Genomic DNA, 20,384 nt, shown 5'->3' with positions numbered 1-20,384 from the left:
TAAGTCATTAGCATGAGCCCACCAACATCCGTCATGTTAACGATGCGGCTGCGATCACTCCTTGACGCTAATTACCTTTCCCGACTAATTTTGAATGTGAAATTTTGCTAATGACTGAGACCCACTGTAAAAGCCCCATTTTCTCCAAGCGTTCTGTAATCTATGGCCCCTTCATGCCCACAAAGCAATTATTAACACTGCACCTGACCCTGCCTCCTCACCATGTGTTGGCAGCCTTGAAATAGAGAACTCTTTATTCCAGGATCCTGGACATAAGCATCATTTTATCTAGAGAGTTCCCTGAGAGTGAGTTTCCGGAGAAGCAGAATCTGCGTGGAAAGATTTCTAACTTGTAAAGACAATCACGAGAAACGTTTAACCCACAGTTCTTCCCTGGCTGGGGGAGAGAAGACCAGGGCTTGCCAGGTGAAAGCACTGTGATTGGCCGTTTCGCACATGTTACCATGTCTTATCCTCCTGTGAGACAGCTGCTAGGAGCCCATTTCACAGATGAAGGAACTAAAGCCTGGAGATTTTAAGTGACCTGCCCAACGTCATACAGCTTGTGAACAGTGAATAGGAAAGATTGGGACTGTGGGGGGCAACCTCCATGTTGGCTCTCAATGACCCCTACCTCCTAGTGCAATCCCCTCCCTGTGAGTGTGGGTGGGACCTGGTGACGCTTTGTTCTGAATAGAATATGGCAAACGTGAGGGGAGCTCATTTCCGAGATTCAGTTCCAGAGCCTGGCTTCACCTTGCTCACTTTCCCTCACTCTCTCACTTGCTCTGAGGGAAGCCAGCTGCCACATAGTGAGCTGCCCTATGGAGTGGTCCACATGGCGAGAAGCTGAGCATAGCCTCTGGCCAACAGCCCTCAAGAAAGTGAATCCTGCCAATGACCATGTAAGTGACCTTGGAAGAGCACCCACCCCCAGTGGAGCCTGCAGAGAAGACCACAGCCCCAGCTCACATCTTGATTCCAGCCTGTGACAGAGCCCAAACCAGACAACCCAACTAAGTCATGCCCAGATTCTTCACGCGGAGAAACGGTGAGGTCATGAATCTGGGTGAGTTTATGCCCCTGGGTTTGAGGATGATTTGTTACGCAGTAGTAGATAACAAATACAAGGATCAAACATAGGTTGGAGTGATGCCAAAGGCCTTGTTTGTTAGCTTCTCTCTGTGTGTTTTTTAAATTACATAAGTAATATTATATTAATATTAATACAATCTTCTGTATTAATTAATTCTTTGTTTAGAAGAATAAGAATAAATTTTTGTTTAGAATTCAAACAGAAAGATATATAAAATTAAAATCAGGGCTTCCCTGGTGGCGCAGTGGTTGAGAATCTGCCTGCCAATGCAGGGGACACGGGTTCGAGCCCTGGTCTGGGAGGATCCCACATGCCGCAGAGCAAATGGGCCCGTGAGCCACAGCTACTGAGCCTGCGCGTCTGGAGCCTGTGCTCCGCAACAAGAGGCCGCAACAGTAAGAGGCCCGTGCACCGCGATGAAGAGTGGCCCCCACTTGTCGCAACTAGAGAAAGCCCTCGCACAGAAACGAAGACCCAACACACCCAAAAATAAATAAATTAATTAATTAATTTTTTAAAAAAAATTAAAATCAGAAGCTCCTCTTCACCCTTCCCCATACTCCTTATCATCTACTTCCTCTGCAGAGGAACCAATGCTTACAGTTTTGTGTAGCCTTTCTGATCTTTCCTATAAATTTATATATACATACATAATTTTATTATGTCATAAACAAGGTCCCCCAAACATACTTTTCTTTGGTTTGCTTTTTTCACTTGATAGTAGACCCTAGAACTCTCTCCTTGTTGCTACACAGAGAGAGCTCTCCCCCATTCTTTTCACGGATTTCAGAACATTAAGGAGGATGGACATTTGTTTCCAATACAACTGCATCAGTATCCTTGTACATAAATCTCTGTGCGTGTATATCAGAGTTTCTGTATAAGAGATTCCTAGAAATGGAATTGCTAGGTCAAAAGATACGCATTTTTTAAAGTTTGGCCTGTGCCCTTTCCAGTGCATCATACTGCATCCTCAAACAAACAAACAAAAAACCAAACAAACAAAACCACAGGGTCTCACCATTCCCACTGAGACATATGAGATCAGCACTACATAAATTTCAGAGAGTAAACGTATGGAGGGTTTTGGATTGGGAGCCTCAAGCCCAGAAGACAGTAAAACTCACAGACTCAGGCCCCATCTCTCTTCATAGAGCTTGGAGCATTTTCTTCATTATCTAGCCTCTTGATTTTTTTAGTGGAAAAAACAAATAGAATCCCCAAAAGGAGTGGGCGGAGACCCATGTCAGTTCCGGCAGAATCCAGGCCCAGCTATTCTCAAATTTGCTGTAGAGTCTGAGCCAAGTAACTGGCCCTGCCTGGCCTCAGTTTATAAACGCATTAGGCTGGGTGAGATGGCCTCCAGGTCTCCTTCTGCATGAGTTTATAAGCTGGTTCAGGATAGCTTTGAGGAATCTGCCTTCACTGTCACTGGCTGTGGGGCCTTGGGTGAGTCTCTTATCCTTCCATGCAGGGAGATAAATTAAAAGCCCCTTTTTTAGGTATACACTTATTAGGCACCTATTGAGCCAGGTACCAGAGTCCCAGAGATGGGCTAACACAATCCCCGCCCCACAGATGCTCAGAGGCCATGGAGGGGGGCAGCCTCCAGCAGTGGGAGGCTGGGAGAATGGGGGTGATGATTCCCACCAAGGCAAGGTGTGGAGGGTGTGGAGTTGGATGCAAAGGCATTGAGCCCTATTTTGAATCCCCTACAACAGCGCACCCCCAAACACAAGGAAGTGTCATCACCTCAACCAATTCCTTAGTGCCTTCCATTTGAATGTGGAATTAGGATGCTTTGACATTGGTTCCAGAAGAGAAGTTCTAGAGTCTGCAGAAGGGGACATTGTTTAATCCACTCAAAATCAACAGCCCAACAGGGAATGAGGGCCAAGGGCACATATGGGCCCCTAGAGAATACTCAGATTTGTTTTCTGTTGTAGGCAAAACAGGGGTGAGATATTTCCTAATGGAGTTACAAATGCAAAAATCTAAATGGCAACAAAATCATGAAAATAGCATTCTACACAATGGAAAGTAAAGATTTGTGGTTGAGATTTGCTTATGCTTTGCAGAAAACAACCTAAATTTGAAGCATAGTAAGTACTCAACCAGTGAACTTGGTGTCTCTAGATTTGTCCTGCTCAGAGTGTGGTCTGCAGGCCAGCAGCACCAGCACCAGCTGGGAGCTTGTTAGAAATACAGAGTCTCAGGCCCCACCCCAGACCTACCAAATCAGAATCTGCATTTTAACAAGCTTTCCAGATGATTCATATTAAGGTTTAGTCATGGGTCCTGGTTGACTGGGGTAGGAAGATTTGCATGACTCAGTCAGGACTTTGGGAACTTTAGAGAACTAGTGGCCTGTGACTTCTTAGCTGATTACTCTTTGGAAGTTAGTGACATGTTAGGGTCCTAATTTTTGGACTCAGCCCCTAGGCATTCTGGGATCGTTAGCAAGGACTGGGAGACAATACCAGGAGCTGACCCAGCCACAAAGGTGGACACAGAGAGTCAATCTACAACATATGGTGGGCATGGCAAGCTCAGGTTTGCTTGGGGCTGGCATCAGTTCTTGAGTTGGAGTTTCCAGACTCTGGGAGAAGGTCCAGCGTTGATCTGGCTGTTGCCTGTGGCTACACCTTCTTTCTTCACCCATGTATAGGGATGAGGAAGAGGGAATGAGTTACTGCAAATCCCTATGCAATGACCACGTGAAGACTCACAGGACACCAAAGCAATCAGGAGGAGCTCATGCTATTGTACCTCCTCTTCTAAGGTCAGAAACCCCTGAAGCCCTATTGGCATCAGCTACAACCAGCAGGAAACCCAGTTAGGACTGGAAACACAGACCCTCTCCAAATACAGACACTGGTTGCAACAGAGCAACCAGGAAGAGCTCATTTTATCTCCTCTTTTAAGATCACAAACCCCTGCCTGAAGCCATATTGGCATCAGCTACAACCAGCAGGAAGCCCAGATAGGACTGGAAACACAGACCCTCTCCAAGGTGAAATCCCCCTTCCCTTGTCTTTGTTGGGCAAGACTGATGCCGCTTCTTCCTCCTCTTGCCCTGCAAATTGATTAAAAATGCCCCTTACATACCCAACAAGCTCTGAAATAGGAAACACATTAGTGGCTGCAATTGTCACTTATTCATGCAATTCTGCAAATATTTATGGAAAGGTGGAAGAAATCGTATTAATAGAGGTCATGGCTGTAGCCGCTGCCATACGCTGAGCATTTGCTCTGTGCATTCTTCCTACACTCCTAGTGGTCTTTTAGAATGTGTGTGTGTGTGTGTGTGTGTGTGTGTGTGTGCGCGCGTGTTGGGGGGCGGGGTGGGTCTGAATCCTACCACTCAAACCTCAGGTTCCTGCCAAAGACACAACTCGTGGGAGAACGCATTGGCAAGGACTCTCACTGCCAAATGAGTATTGATCTTTTCAACAGCTGGGCAAGCACCTTTTAGCCCCTGGTGCAGAGCTCCTTGGGAAGGATGAGCTAATGCAAGGGATTGAGGCCTGGAATAAGACTCCTACAGGGCACCCCCTCAAGTCTAGAGTGGCCAAGATCGTGGAGCAGACACTGAGTGCGCTCGCTCGGCAGACCCATAGACAGGATGGCAGGCTTGCCCACCCACCTGGCTGCGGGTGGAGCAGAGCGTGATTGTGACATGTACCACCTTTCAAGAGAATGACCGTGCCTGCCAGTGAAACCCGGAGACAGCCAGAGTCTTCCAAGCAGACCAGCAATTTCTCACCTTAAGGGAGAGAGGAGTATATGGATGGCAGATTAAAATATGTTGGGATGACAGAAATCCTGGGAAGTGGGAGCCAATCTGCCCTGTGCTGAGCATGCGGCACCCCGAGTGAGCAAGATGGTCCCTCCCTTCACCTCCCAGAACCCAACGTGTGTGTTGCAGGTCCAGACTGTTCAGGCTGGTGACAAAGCTACCCCAAAAGTCCATGGAAAGTTGAGCAGCTTGAGCAGAGGTAAGTGGGCCAAGCACAGGGGTGATGGTCACTCTTTGTGGGTTCTTCTCACATCCTCCTGAGAGGAGAATCCTCGGTGATAGCAGTGATACTGGGGTCTTTCCGCAGGAGGACCAGGAGAGGATACCAGGGTGTTCTGCTTTGCCTGCAAGAAGAAAGACCCTGGGGGCGCTGGCTGCTTCCATAGATATTGGAAGAGCTGGCAGAGCAGGGGAGCTGGGAGCCATGGGATGAAGTCCAGAAACACTGTATGAGTTTCCTGGGACTTCTGGGGAAAAAGTGCCACAGGCTTGGCACTTTAAAACAGCAGACATTTATTTTCCTTACAGTTCTGGAGGCCAGAAGGCCAAAATCAGTATCTTTGGGTCAAAAGCAAGGCATGGGCAGGGCTATGTCCCTCCAAAGGCTCCAGGGGTCCCTTGCCTCCTCCGTTGTTGGTGCTGTCACATTCCTTAACTCGTGGCTGCATCACCCCGATCCCTGCCTCCATGGTCACATGGTCCTCTCCTCTTCTGTCCTCACATACCCCCAAGTCTCTCTTAGAAGGACACTTGTGATGGCAACTAGGGCCCACCCCAATAATCCAGGATAATCTCCGCATCGTTCGATCCTCAACTCAGTCACATGTGTAAAGGAACTTTCTCCAGGTAAGATAACATTTAAAGGTTCCAGACATTAGGACCTGGATACTAAGAGAACTTTGGGGACCATTTTCAGCCAATGACAGACACCAATTTTCAATCAAGAGAAAAAGCTTTCCAGCAGCCAGGCGTCCAAGGTCAGAATGGGCTGCTTTAGCGCAGGGAGCCCCTGCGGCAAAGCGGTCGGCGACCCACCTGGAGCAAGTTTAGCCCATGGGCTGTAAGTGCCAGAAGAGCTGGAGAATGACGGCCCCCAGGAGCATCTCTCAAGCCACGACTGATGAGATTTGGAGCATAAGTACCCCAGCTTCCACATCCCTCAGTGGGATAACTCTGAGCTGTGTTCTGTATGGATAGAGTTCCTCAGCGGGAATGGGCTCCAAGCTGGGAACCGGCTTCACAGCCCACCTTTCGTGGGCTTCTGGACCTTTCCTCTCTCACCCCCTCCCGGTATGCCCTAAGAGCGCTTCCCAAATAAACTACTACTAGGATCTGCTTCTGTGGGGATCCCAGTCCAAGACAGTTTGTATAAGAAATGGTCTCAGGAAGGAAACTCTTAGGATGGGATTCCAAAATTGAATCATTTACCAGCCTGATAGCAAAAGGGCATCACTGTGAGTGATCAGATGACCCCTGACATGCTGTGTATCACGATTGCTAAGACCCTCACTTTAGTGAATGGGGAGAGGGTACCGGTGAAAGGGGATGCGCTAGCTAATTGCTAGTCATTAGTATTGTTGTTAATTTATTAATAGTAATTTATGTTATAATTAACTAACATAATAATTATTAAATATTATATAATAATTCTTAAATATTATAATTATTATAATATAATTATTACTATACAATTATTATAGTAACATTATACTTTATTATTTTCTTATTTTTCAGTTATTATTATTAATCACTAATAATAATTATTATTGTTAATACAATAGCTCTAACACTGGGAGGGCCGTAGGAACAATGATAATTATAGACTGCCAGCTGTCACCAACTGCCATCAAACCCTGAAGGAAGAAAACGGCTCAGGCCGGCCATCCTGCAGCTCAGGGCATGATGTGAAAGCTCAGTGTCCTTCAGAAGAGAGTTAGGTACCCTCACCTTGGGCAGCCAGGGGTAGAGTGTGCTGAGAAGCAGGCCCAGAATCTGACGGTGGAGAAGGCAGATTCTTGGCCCCAGCAAGTCTCTTGTGCTAAAGGCAGGGCCATGAGAAGGAAGGTGTGAGACCCAGAGACCAGGGCAGGGACCCAGGGGGACCCTAAACCTGTACATGACCCTGAACCATGGTAGCCAGCAGAAGGCATACCTCCCCCACCTCCCCTTGCCTGGAGACCACGAAAGGGCCTCTCTTGACTCTAATGCCTCATGAGATGATGCTTCCCCTTGTCAGTATAGCAATCTCCCCTTGTGGCTTCTAGACTGATGACAAAGACCAGGGCTCAGGGGTTCACTGGAGAAGTGCTGACCTGCGCAGGGAGGGGAGGGCTAACTCACCAGGTGCTGCAGGACCTGGCTTCTATGCACCACACGAACCAGGAGAAAACGTCCAGGGACAGATCAGGAGTGTGCTGGGCCAGGAGGGTGAAATGTAATGCCAAGTAAGGGGGAATTCGTCACATGGGGCACCCTCCCTCCCATGACTCGGGATTTAACACCATGGCAAGGATACCCAGAAACGGTCCTAACAAGCTGCTGCGAGGCTCCTTGAGGCTTGGGGGAAAATTGGAAGATTCCAGAACGAGCTTTACAGAGTGCTAAGGAACAGGTAGAAGGCTCATGGAGGTGAACACGCTAGACTGGATTAATTATGTAAGAAGAGAGAACCACCCCCCAGCCGACAATCCCTTCACTAAAGTATTAAGGAATATTCTAGTGAGGGAAGTACTTCATTCATGAGAGGGTTGTAATGGCAGCCCACCATAGGCCACGGTGGTTGGTACAGATGCTGCTGTAGAACTGGGCTCACTGGTATCAATGGGAATGATTGGATTCCAGCATAGCAGGGACCAGATGGCAGCACATGACCATCAGGAGTAGGATGGATATAATAATACAATCTGGAGCAAGGCTGGAATGGCCAGCAGGAGACCTTGACCCACAGGGGTTTGTGGCGTTGGCTAATAGACCATCACGTTCCTAGGGACATGATAGACGGGCAGCCAACATGGGTATTGGTCAACTTTTATCGCCAAAAAGGTCAAGAGCAGGTGAGCAGAAGACTATCAGTCACTACAAAGGAGAATCTGATCTCTCACCTGGTCTCCAGACCCGAACCAGTTCTCAGATCCAGAGCCCACTGATGGCAGGAGAGCTGAGGTGTCTCTGGCAGGTGATGTCAATGCTCCACCCATTACCCCTCACCCTTACCACTCTCGTGCCCACCAGCCAACTTCCAGCTTCCTTTATTCCCCCACGGCTTCCTCCGCCACGGAAGCCTGATCTGTGACCTCCTGATCGGTGTACCAGGGAATCAGCGTGGGCAGCTGCAGTGGGAGAAAAACCCGCGAAAATTCAGGGGCCTGGCACATCAGTGAAGTTGCAAGTTCAAGGGCAAATTATTGCCCCTTGCAGAAAGAAAGAGGTGCGGTACTCAGCGGGCCTTCTTAGAATCTGGAGCCAGCACATGCTGAACTGGGGGGTCCTGCTCTGGCCCACGTATTGGGTGAGATGGAAGGCTGCCCAGTTTCGCGTGGGGCCCAGGGCAAGAGAAGGCTCTACAGCAGGTTCAGGCTGGGGTTCCAGCAGCTCTGCTACGTGGGCCAGTGCCCTGGCAGATCTTGTGATGCTAGAAGTATCTGTGGTGGATAAGGAAGCAGGATGGAGTCTCTGGAAAGCCTCCCGTTTTAAGTTTCTGTGTGTTTTAAAGAAACTGTGATCAGCCACCACCTTGAAGAATCAGTGACAGATAAAATGGGCTTAACAGGAGGCTCAAGAGGATCTGAGCAGTGGAAGGAGGGGACAGCTGGTGCTGTGGGCAGCCTGAACCAGCATAAGACACAAACGTGCACATATGTACGGGGAGAGAGACGGAACGACAGAGAGATTGAGATTTACTTCAAAGAACTTGCTAGCACAACCATGGGGGCTGGGAAGCCCAAACTTTTCAGGAAAAGCCAGCAGGCTGGAAATGGCAGGAATTGATGCTGCAGGCTTGAGGCAGAATTTCTTCTTCTTCAAGAAACCTCAATTTTTACCCTTAAGGCCTTCAACCAACTGGAGGAGGCCCACCCAAGTTATCGAGGGGAATCGCCTTTACTCCAAGGCAGCTGTTTATAGATATTAACCACCTACACAAAGCACCTATGCAGCAACACCTGGTGTTTGGTTGAAAAGGTGGGGGCTGTCGCCTAGCCAAGCTGACACAAAACCAGGTGTCACAGAGCCCCACCCACGCCCGTGACATTCACATCTACACACCAGCAACTGCTAACCTCAAACACCTGGGACTCTCCATCTGCAGGCTTCACGATAAGGCCAATGTAAGTCAGAAGTACAGTAGAGTTAATGCCCCCAGAAGCAGCCCTCAACGGATGAGCACAGAGAACTGGTGGTTGGATCCACCAACCTCCCTGCCTCTCCATTGTGATAACGCTGAGGTGGATTCTGCACCATCTCCCAGAGACCCCAGCAGCACTGCCCAGTAAATGTCCACCTGTCAACTCAGCTTGACGTCCATTGATTATTTCCTTCACTTTCTTTCTCACCTCTCCACTCTCCTTTGGTGTTTCCTGGGATCACCTCCCCTATAAGCAAATTGCTCAAATCCTTGCCTTGGGGTCTGCCCCTAACAAGGTATTCTATCACAGGAGAAGGTTGTGGCCAGGCTAGCTTGAGTTGGGAGGCCAGACATGGCAGTAGTGGGATTGATGGACCCTTGGGTCTCTTTCAACTTTGAGAGCCTGTGAGTCCCTGTGCAAATGTGCATCTGAGAGACATGGTCTGTGGGAAGACTTCACTGCCCTTCTGTGGCTCCCAGGAGACCTGGAGACATTCCACAATCTCAGGACTGTGTAGCTGGCTCCTAACTTCAGCCTGAAGACTTGTTAACCCGACAATGTCTTGGGGCAGTGAAGAAATACCTCTAGAAGGTGGGACGGTCAGGGCTTGGGCTGAAAGAAGGATACTTTATACCTCAGTGGGAGGAAGTTCTGGAAGAACAGGAGTGACTGGATTCTGCCACTACAGTAAAGTACCTCGGGAGGGGTGGTGAGAAGGCACATTCCCACTTCCTCATGCCCTGTGAGAGTTAATGCCTCATCACCCACGGCAAGGCCGCATCCCCAAAAACTTGGTCCTGAAGGCACAGACTATTTGACCTGGAAGAGTCCCAAAGACTTGGGAGACTAGCCCCCATGATGGTTAATTTTATGTGCACGGGGTACCCAGACATTTGGTCCAACATCATTCTGGCTGTGACTGTGAGGGGGTTTCTAGATAAGATTTACTTTGAATCAGTAGACTGAGTAAAGCAGATTGCCCTCTCAAATGTGGGTGGGCCTCATCCGATCAGCTGAAGGTCTGACGAGAATAAAAAGGCTGGGGAAGTGGGATCTCCTCCTGCCTGAGTGCTTTAGAGCTGGGACAGTGGTATGTTCTTTCTTGCCTTTGGACCCGAATTGAAACATCAGCTCTTCCTGGGTCTCAGGTCTACCAGCCTTCAGACTGAAACTACACCATCAGCTTTCCTGGGTCCCCAGCTTGCCAACTGCACACTTTAGGACTTGTCAGTCTCCATAATCCCATGAGCCAAGTCCTTAAATACATACATAATATATATATAATGTACACGCATGCACACACACATCTTATTGGTTCTGTTTCTCTGGAGAACCCTGCCTAATGCAAGCCCTCATTCACATAGGGAGAAACTGACCAGAACCAGGTGTCCTGACTCGCTTGCCAGGACCAGTTGGACTCACCTGCCTGGCCGTTTATTCCAGAGTGAATAACTCAGAATGAGAAGAATTCTGGTCTCTGGTCCAACACATATAATGTGGCCCCAGGTAAGCCACTGCTTGGTGCCTGAATTTCCTCATCTTCAATGTGAGGATAAAAAGTCTTTCCTCTCTCAGAGTTGTAGCAAGGATTAATACACAAGGGTCATCCATGAAAAGACCTCAGCACAGTGCCTGACACATAGGAAGTACACAAACAAATGTTAGATGTTATTTAAGGATTGATGTAGAATGCCACAGAGAACTTCAAAAATACTACCAGGAACCATGCTTTTAATTTATAAGGCTTTCTAACCCACAAATATAGCTAGTCCGCCCCTGACAAAATTCATACAATTTTCCAAAAGTTTCAAGATTGATGATTCCCTTGGTCGAAGCCTCAACCAAGTCAGCCGTGGAAACGTGGTCGTCCCAACACTTTCACCCACATCCATGGCCTGGAACCTTATCATCTGATTTGCTAGCAAGCCCTATAAAGTAGGAGAGGCTGGGCAGAAAGGGCTGTTCAATTCCCACTTTCCAAGGGGTTGTTATTCAACTCAAGCCCCTTCAGTCTGAGAGTAAATCACAAGCTGCCGTAATCGGCTTCCGTTCGTCAGAGACACATAGATCAGCAGCTGCCATCCTGAGTCCAGCCCCGGCACTGTCCCACGGTCACTCGCACCTGGGAATCAGCAGGTCAGTTTGATTAGTTCTTGAGGTTGTTCCCAATAACGATCCACCCCCCCAACCCCCCGGATCCCAAACATCTTTAGATTTGCCTCCATGAAAGTCCCAAAGGGATGACCCCCAGTTTGAGATTCACATTCATTAGCTGCCGAGACCCATTGGAGGTCAGCTGCTGGCTGTATGGATGAGCCCATGGTTGCTGTGAAATTAATGAATTTCCCTCCTCACCCTCCTGCGTGCATCATCTACCCGGTCGGTAAGCAATCAGGGGTGCAGAGGAAACACTATTGCGGTAAACACCCAGGGTGTATCATGAATTCTGCCTTCTATCTGGATGAACACATGTTGTAAAATACGTTTTAAAAACAAAACCGTGCAGAACAGGACTGTATCTTTCTGGAGAAGAAGGGAGGTTGAGCTGAAGCTCTCAGGGCCACAGCAGTGAAATCACTGATGGAACCAGGGTGGGACACGAATATGCAGGACTGTGCCATGTGATGACCTGTGGCCAGGTGGATGCTTTGACCTTTGCCCCTTCCCACCCCATCCACCAGGCCAGCTGCAGCCCTGTTTCTGCCCACGGGCCTCTGTGTCTCCCTCTCTGTGTCCCCCTCCTGCTCCTTCCCCCTCGCCTTCTCCATGTTCCCTGCCTCACTATCACACTGTCTCATAAAATTGCTCACTATTTCCTCATGGATTAACTCAGAAATAACACGAACTATAACATAACCCGGGAAAACGATCCTTAATCGAAACCGTGGCCACTTGCAATGTCAGAAGCTGCAAATAGTAAAGTTTGAGCCGGATTTTAAAAAACTGATTTATGAAGCAAATCTCCACTGTGAAATTCTAAATGCAAAAGAATTGATCTCTAAGAAAATAATTTCAGCAAAATGGAAATGGAAGCATCAGAAATGGTTTAACTGAGCTGTATAGAAAATTGATAAAGGGATTAAATTGGCTTAAAGGAGTTCCCTGTGGAATTCTGGTACTTTCTAGATGAAAACTCATCACTGTTGGGTAATTCTGATTAAAATGCTTGCACTCAAAATGTCTTTGGGGTCAAAATGTCCACAGGAGCAGAAGAGTGGAGTCAAAATGTCCCCAGGCCCTGACCAAGGGGTTGGGGTTTTTTCAGCAGCCCCAGCAGAAGCAGGGAATGGGAAAAAGCAGTGTCCCTGAAGGCAGAGTGGCAGGGGGTGGTGATAGTTCTAGAAAAACACTGTGGAGGAGGGAGTGGGAGAGTACTGGGTAGACACACCAAACACGGATCTTGCCTGCTGGTCCCTGCTGAGGCCAGAATGTGGGCTGGTTCCAGCAGGCTGCCCAGCCCAGGGCGAAGCCCAGATCCCTGCGGAGCTGGCCCTGTGCAGGGCCCCCGCCTCCCAGTGCCTGCCTCTTCCATGTGGAGGCCAGAAGCCCCCTACAGAAGCCCCTCCAGCCTCGCTTCAGTGCCTCTGCGAGTCCCAACTGAGATCAGAAAGCACAAGTGCTCAGCAAAATCTGTTTTTTTCTAAATGGCATTTATCGTTTTGGTCTTTCGGAGCACAAATACAATGCAGCCCAAGGCAGAACTTTAGGAAAACACAGAAAAGCAAGAGGGAAAAACATCAGCTCCAATGCCACAACTAAAGGACGTCCACTGCTGACGGTCTGGGATGTGGGCCCTGCGTGAGCTCTCAGAGAGGGGACAGGCCAACCAGCCTGAGGGCACACGGGGGTTCAGAGAGCCCAGCAGGTGAGAGCAGGGCTCCCAGCCGGTGGGCGGGGTGGGCCGGGGGGGGATCTCCTTTCCCGGCCCCGTGTGCTGTGTGGCCCTTAGCGCCACCAGGAGCGGGGGCTTCAGAAGCAGACCAGGTCGCCTGCTGAATCTTCCCCATCATGACCCGCTGAGCCTCATTCCCCTCATGGGGGAAATGAGAGTAATAATCTGACTGCCGTTACTCCCATTTTACAGATGCAGGAAATGAGGCGAGGGAGGTTACCTTACTTGACCAAGATCTCATAGCTGCAAAGTTAATCAAACTGAAACTCACTCCTCAGTTTGTGAGACCCTGGAGCTCTCTTAACCACCTGGTTATACACTGCGGGGGATGAAAAATAAGAAGGCTGCATGTGTCACTGGTCACTGCCAACTGTGGGGCTGCACCTTGAGGTGGGACACCCGACACCCGCACTTGGCCCTCCAGGACTCCCTTGAGAAAAGCGCGTGGGACCCTGAGCTCCCGACCAGACCCGGTCACCCAGGTCTTCCGATGCCGCTCAGACATGTGTCTTCCCAAATCAGGAAGCCGCGCTCCACTGCCTTTAGGAAGCAAAAAAACAGCTGCTATTTTTGAAAGGGTATTTTTGTAGAACAATCTCTGGTTTCCTTCAGGAATTTCAGCCCCAAGCCCCCTGCGATGCGGCTTCTGGAGGGGTTAATGCACATCCTATTGGGCAACCCCCAGGAAGCCGTCTCCTTCCTTCCCTCCACTTCTGAAGAGGCACGCCCCTCACCCAGCAACTTCTCAAGTCCCCAGACTGTCGACTGGAGCCCCTGCCTCCTGCCGTAAGGTCTGGGGATTCAAGGACACAGAGCAGCCGGTGTCTGCCTGCAGGAGCTCACAGCCCATCGTGTGGGGAGAGGTGGGGAGACACAGGGACAGACACCATGTCGCCTGCATGTGCTGGTGACCTGGGTGCTGGGTGCCCGCTGAGGTTTGAGGAGGTGTCTGCCCAGCCCCAGTGGCCCCCAGGCTGCTCACCGGCACCCAAAGCAGAACCGGTGGCCTCCTACCCAGAGCCTCAGAGGAAGCCTCGTACGGATCCAGGCATTCACAGGGAGGCTGAAGGGACAAGGTCAAGTTCACCAGGTGTGAATGGTCCAGGCAGGGGGACAACAGGAGCAAAGACAGAAAACATGAAAGGGTTGGGGATTCGGAGAGCTCTGGGTGGTTTAGCTTGTCTGGAGGGCAGGGGGCTCAGGGTGTGTCTGCTGGAATTGGCAGGACAACATTTGAAAATGTTCAGGGTCATCTTCCACCCCAGCCCTGAACGTCACATTCAGGCGACCTCAGGTCCATCTTGTTAGCCGAGAGCCGTAATGCTGACAGTATGCAGGGCAGCCAGGATTTGCCCACTTTCGTAGCTTCATAATAAGGACAGCTAAACACGTCAAGGGGTTAATTTATGCGAAGCATTCTTCCAATCTAATAAGTAGCAGAGTCCAGGTTCAAGCCCAGAGAGTCTGTCATCCGAGCCTGTACTCAGAACCCAGGATGGGCTTGTACGGGTGTTCAGGTTGTGCACTGCACGCGGGTGCCTTATCTGAGGGGGCGCCATTCGTGTTGTAGACACCGCACACAGAGTACACAGGTGGGTGTGGAGTTCTGGGCATCCTGGCCAGTCTGTGGGGTTGGGGGAGGGGGATGAGAGGCCCAGAGCCAGCCTTGTCAGTCCCCTCCCAGCCACAGGTGAGGAGCAAGCTCGGACGTGAGAGGACCTGGGGAGACTGATGACGCTGCAGTGACCGCAGCATCCCTGCACTAACGTGGATGAAATGCTGATTATGTGCTGGGCATTGTGCTAAACACTGTAACTGCTTTAGCGCATTTATTCCTCAATCCTGTGAGGTGCAAACCGCTTTATCCCCACTTCACAGATGAGAAAATTGAAGCTGAGAGATCGGGTTTCTTGCCTAGAGTCGCAAAGTGGTGAGGCTGAGCCAGGGTTCCAGCCCAGGCAGCGTGGGTCCAGGGCGTTCCCCGCCCCCCGGCCATCCTCCCTAGATGGAGGTGCTGGAGGGCAGTGGAGGAACCAAGCCTGCCTGGTGTTGATGGGACAAAGCCAGACCAGGCCTCCTTTCTTAAAGGCGCCTAGACTTTGGCTGAATTTTCTTCTTGCCTTTCCTGCTTCAGGGACATTTGACCTTTGACCTGGAAGATTTTGCAGTTGGCAAAAGTGATGATACATTTCTGCAAACTCCTGGTGTCCAGTGCCAGCCAGGAACGCTCTTGCAAAGTGCAAGGAGTAATTCCAGGGTTTGGCTAAATCTCCCAGCCAGAATGTTCCAGAATGTATATGGGTCGAGGGCAGGTGAGGGGCAGATCTGATACAGACAACACTGTTGACAGAGGAGACACACTCACTCAGCCCCGGGTCAGCGGAGGTGCCCGCGTACTGTGATGGTGAGAGAACTCCCTGGCCTCCGTGAGCTTCCGTGAGCCAAGACTTGGAGGCGGGATGTGCAAGATAGGCCCAAAGAGCAGTGAAGACACGAGTGACCCACCGGGAGGTGGGCGGGCTGTTGTCAAAGCTTCTGACGGGGGTTTACAATTTCACCCTCCCTCCTTCTGGCAACTGAGAAATCTTGACTATTTTCACATCGCTTGCATCTCCTTATTTGCCACTGTTTCCAGCGCTTAAATTCTCCACCGACACACACACACACAAATGCACTCACACACTCATACTCCGGGCTTCTGGAGCCCTGTCTGCATACATCAAGGGAAATGAGTACTTTTAATGGGAAAACCTTATTTCCTGGGGTGGGGCCTGGCCCTTGGTCCAGTAAGAGGGGAGTTTAACCACTTCCCCTAAGAGCAAGAGGCAGCAAGGAGGCAGCGCTCCCAGGCTGTCAATGAAGGCAAGTGGTGTTGAATACCTGCTGGGGGAGGGGGCGGAACGTGCCGGGCATCAGACATACTCTGACTCTCTCTACGCTGCAGTGGGCACCTCCTTTCCCCGCGTGTCTGGGCTGTTGTTGGAGCAGTGAAGTGCTTAATGCATCACATCATGTGGCCAGGATCAGTCTTCGGAGTTAATGCCGCGAGAAGATGGGTGGCCCATGAGGTGGGGAGGGCCTCTCCCTGCCTGCATCCCCCAGACTCTGGGCCTGATACCTGCTCCACAGAAGAGAGAAGCTGGGTGAGCACAGACTGAGGACCAGAAGACATAGCCCCGGAGGGACTCCCAGCCCGAGCAAGAGCCTCCGTGTCTGCAATGGCCGTGGGGATTCCAGCCTCACGCACATGGATGCGTATTTGGAAGAGATGCAGGATGGAATTCCTAGGAGGCTGAGCCTCTTTCCGAGGTCACTGGCTGAGTCAGATGCGGCCAGAAGCAGAGTGTCCCAGATGTTCACAAGCCACCCTGTGTCCTTTCCTGGGCGTCGGCTCATTTCTGTGGGGCTAAGGCCATTTTGTTTGTTCTAAAGCACATCACCAATAGCTTCATCTAGAGAGAAATGCGCAGACGCAAAGAGCTCCGAAAACAGGTCAAACCCGACGCCTGCGTCCACAGCACTGTCTTTTCTAGCATTTCCCTCGAAAATTAAATTAGCAGCATATGCAAATGAGCTGCGAGGATTCATTCATTACGTTAATTTATCTAATTTTAGAGGCAAAACTGAAGCAAACGGCACCTCATTCCCCAATACTTAAGGCCTCACAGAATATTGATTTCTGAGTTTTATTAGCCTTGCACGAAGGCCCTTTTATAGCCCAAAGGCACGCGATGGTCAATTTCCTCATGAATACAAATGTCCCTGCTCCCAGGCCCCAAGATGGTTCTCCAGGGTCATTTCCGGGGGTGACCCGCATGTCAGACCACCCAAAGCTCAGTCTGGGCAGGGACGGGGGAGAGTGCTGGCAGGAGCTGGGCCATCCATCCCAGCAAGATCAATGGCTACAAAAGGCGAGCAGTCCTTGCAAGGGCGTCTGCGGTACTGGGCTGTGGAATTAAGAGTTCGTCACCTACTGAACATCTCCACAGCCAAGGCGGCCAGCGACAGAACTGTGCTCTTGGCTGAGGGAACCCTGCTAAGCAGTGATGGCTTCTTCTTCTCCTACCTCTCAGTGGGCCAGGGTGATGTCTTCAGCATGATACATTCCACCATTAAGAAACCCAGTTTACCCCCCATGTTACTCTGGAGCCAGCTGTGTTAGCAGACCCTGTGGAGGTGACTAAGGATGAGTTTTATCCAGCTCGTGAAAGGCGATTGTCCCCATGGCCAGCCCCTCAAGGCAGCCAGATAGACTTGGACTCTATTTCATATGTGGGACCACAAGGAGCCCTCTCTGCTCCCGAATGCCTATTTGCAGCCATTGAAGCTGGAACCTCCTGCACCCAAGGTCACAAGCCTTCAAGGTCAACACGTGTAGAGCACATGGACCTTGGGGCACAAGCCGCTGCCTTGGAATCCTGGCTGATGGGCAGGACAAGTCATTAGATCTCTCAAAGATTCGAATTCTTCAACTGGAGAATACAGTGATAACACCACCTGGCAGGGCTAATTTGAGGAGTGGCAATAATGTACATGGCCCGGGGTAGGAATGAGATAGAAGTGGCTGCTTATATTACCAGAAACTCTCAGGGCCACAGAGCACGTTTCTGAAGCCGCGTGGCAAGTGTGTACTGGGACTTTTAAAGAGAAGCTCTCCAGCTGTCACTCCTCCTAGTCTCTGCTGACTGTCCCGGGCTGGAATATGGTGCTGAAATGGATTCTTGTTCAGTGATCATGCACTTCCCTCAACCCCCAGCCCCCAACCAGGACCTGTGCACTTTCCTGCCCCATTTATATTGGGCTTGGCCATATGCCTTGCTTTGGCCAACGGGGTTTAGGTGGAAGGGGCAGGGCTTAAGGGACAGGGCTTAAGCCTCCCTCAAGGAGGGCTGCATGTCCCTCCTGTGTACCTCCACGATGGACTGCACTGTGCTGTAATTACCAGTTTATCTGATCAGCTCCTTCACTGGAAGGGAGCTCCGGAGTAGGATTGCCAGATTTGCAGTCCTACAGAGATCACTGCCTGTCCTCAGAGCCAGCCCAGGGCCTGGCACGTAACAGATGCTCCTTCCCTGTTTGCTGAATGAATCAGTCAGTCAGTCAACCAACCAAATAACCAATGAATCAATGAATGAACGAAAAGAAAATGCCATGTGCCAGACACCGCTCTTAGCATTTTGCATATACTGCCTGGTTAAGCAAAGCAATGGTGGCACCAAGACGACAGAGAGGGCCTACCTTTCAGGCTGGCATTGCCCTGACTAATGAGCTTCCCCTGTGTGACCGTGTGTGGTTCCACAAGCTCTGGGCTCTTGGCCACGGCACCCACTGTTGGCCGCTCGCCTACCCTTTCCCCCCTCGTGTGTGGACATAGATGCTGACCAGTTGGCAAGTTCCTTGAGGGTGAGAACCCCAACTTATCTGTATCTGAGCCCCCAGGGTGGTCCAGATTTTCGCACAGAGTCAGTACCCATGACTGTTATGAAAAAAGCCCCTAAGGGAAGACAATCTGACTGAGGTGATTTAGACCCTGCCAAGCCCATTCCACGCAAAGCCACAGGTCACCCATCTCTTCAGAATGTACAAACTTAAAAAGAAAAGAAGAAAAGTCTTACTATTCTTTAAAACACACTTTTGGGAAATGTCAGTATCATTTTTCACAGGATTAAAAACTAGGGAAACAGAGAGTCGGCATTTGGCAAGGTTCCCCTTGGGTGCTGCTGAGGGACCACCGATCTTCAGGCATGGCTCAGCCACTGCACATCAGAGCAAGCTCAGCTTCCAGACCCAGAGCACCCATTCCCAGATGCAACTGGGGTGTCCATTTTTGGGACGTTTCCCTTTCTGTGAGTGTGGAGGAGAGACTGGATACCTGCTCACCAAACCTATTTCTCCCTCCTGAGCACATAGAAAGACTGCATCTCCCAGTCTCCCTTGCAGGTAGGATGAGTGCTTATAACTGGATTCTGGCCAAGGAGATGTCAGAAAAAGTGATCCATATCACTTATAGGGACAACCATAAAATCATGGGCATGGTTGTTCAAGCTCCTCTCCCCTTCCATGGAAATCCTGGAGACCACGTGCTGAAAAAAGTAATGTCATAAGATGGAAGGAGCCTAGATCTTGGAGGAGCACTGCTCAACCCACATCAGACTGTGACATGAATAAGAAATAAAATTTTATTGTGTTTAGCCGTGAGATTTGGGGTATGTTTGTTATAGCAGCTAGCATAATTTATCCTAACTAAAACAGTACGTCAATATATCTCCTAGTAGGGATGCACTCAAATCCAAGTAACTGAAAAGCCAACCAAAGTGGCATAAATAAATCTAAGGTTGTTTTTCTGCATAACAAGAAGTCTGGGGATAGACAATCCAAGGGTGGATCAGCTGCTCAAACACACCGACTCTATCTTTTTGCTTGGTCGTCCTTGGTATGTTGGCTTTTGCCTTCATGCTTATCAACTCATAGTCACAAGAAGGCTGCTGTACCTCTGACATTTTATTTGCATCCCAGACAGGAAGAAGAGAATAGAGCAAAGGGCTAAAGAGCCATGCTAGCCAAATCTGTCCCATCTACCCAACTTTTACTTACATTTCATTCACCATAACTGCATCACATGCCCACCTCTGACCAATGGTTGGCCAGTGGGAATGATATTATTAAGCCTGCTTTGGTCCAGTGGTGATTCATTTCCCGGGGCTGGGGGTGGGGCTCACACTTCCTGCGAGCAGTGAATCTACGTGACTACCTGAACGAACTGCAGATCTGTCGATGGGAGGAGGAAAGGAGTGAAATGGATGTTGGGTGATCAAGAGTGGCCTCTCCGGTGGCTTGTGTCCTCCTATTCTTCCTTCCTTCTGTCACTTCCCTTTCTCCAGAAAGGGCTGCAGTTAAGAGAGACCGAAGAGATGCCTGGTTGGATCCTTTGGCCTTTAAATCCCTGGTAATAGGCTAGTAGCCAACCAGACAGCAGCATAATTCACACTGAAAGGTAGAGTTTTCCAAGGCCCCAACCCTCTGGGGCATCTCCTTTCTTTTCTAGGATATCACTGATTACCTTAAACTGGCTGCCAGAAATTAGCAGAGCTATTTAAAAATTAGATTGCTCAATGCTTGAGAAGGGGCAATGAAGCGGCCTTGATCATAGGCTGCCTGAAGGAAGGTGAACTGTTGCCATACATATGGAAAGCAGGCTGGCAGTAAGTATCATGAGCCATAAATATATTCAAACCCTTTGATCTAATAATTCTA

This window comes from Balaenoptera acutorostrata, chromosome 16 (assembly GCF_949987535.1).
Source record: "Balaenoptera acutorostrata chromosome 16, mBalAcu1.1, whole genome shotgun sequence".
NCBI classification, from domain to species: domain Eukaryota; kingdom Metazoa; phylum Chordata; class Mammalia; order Artiodactyla; family Balaenopteridae; genus Balaenoptera; species Balaenoptera acutorostrata.
This window is presented reverse-complemented; position numbering follows the sequence as displayed.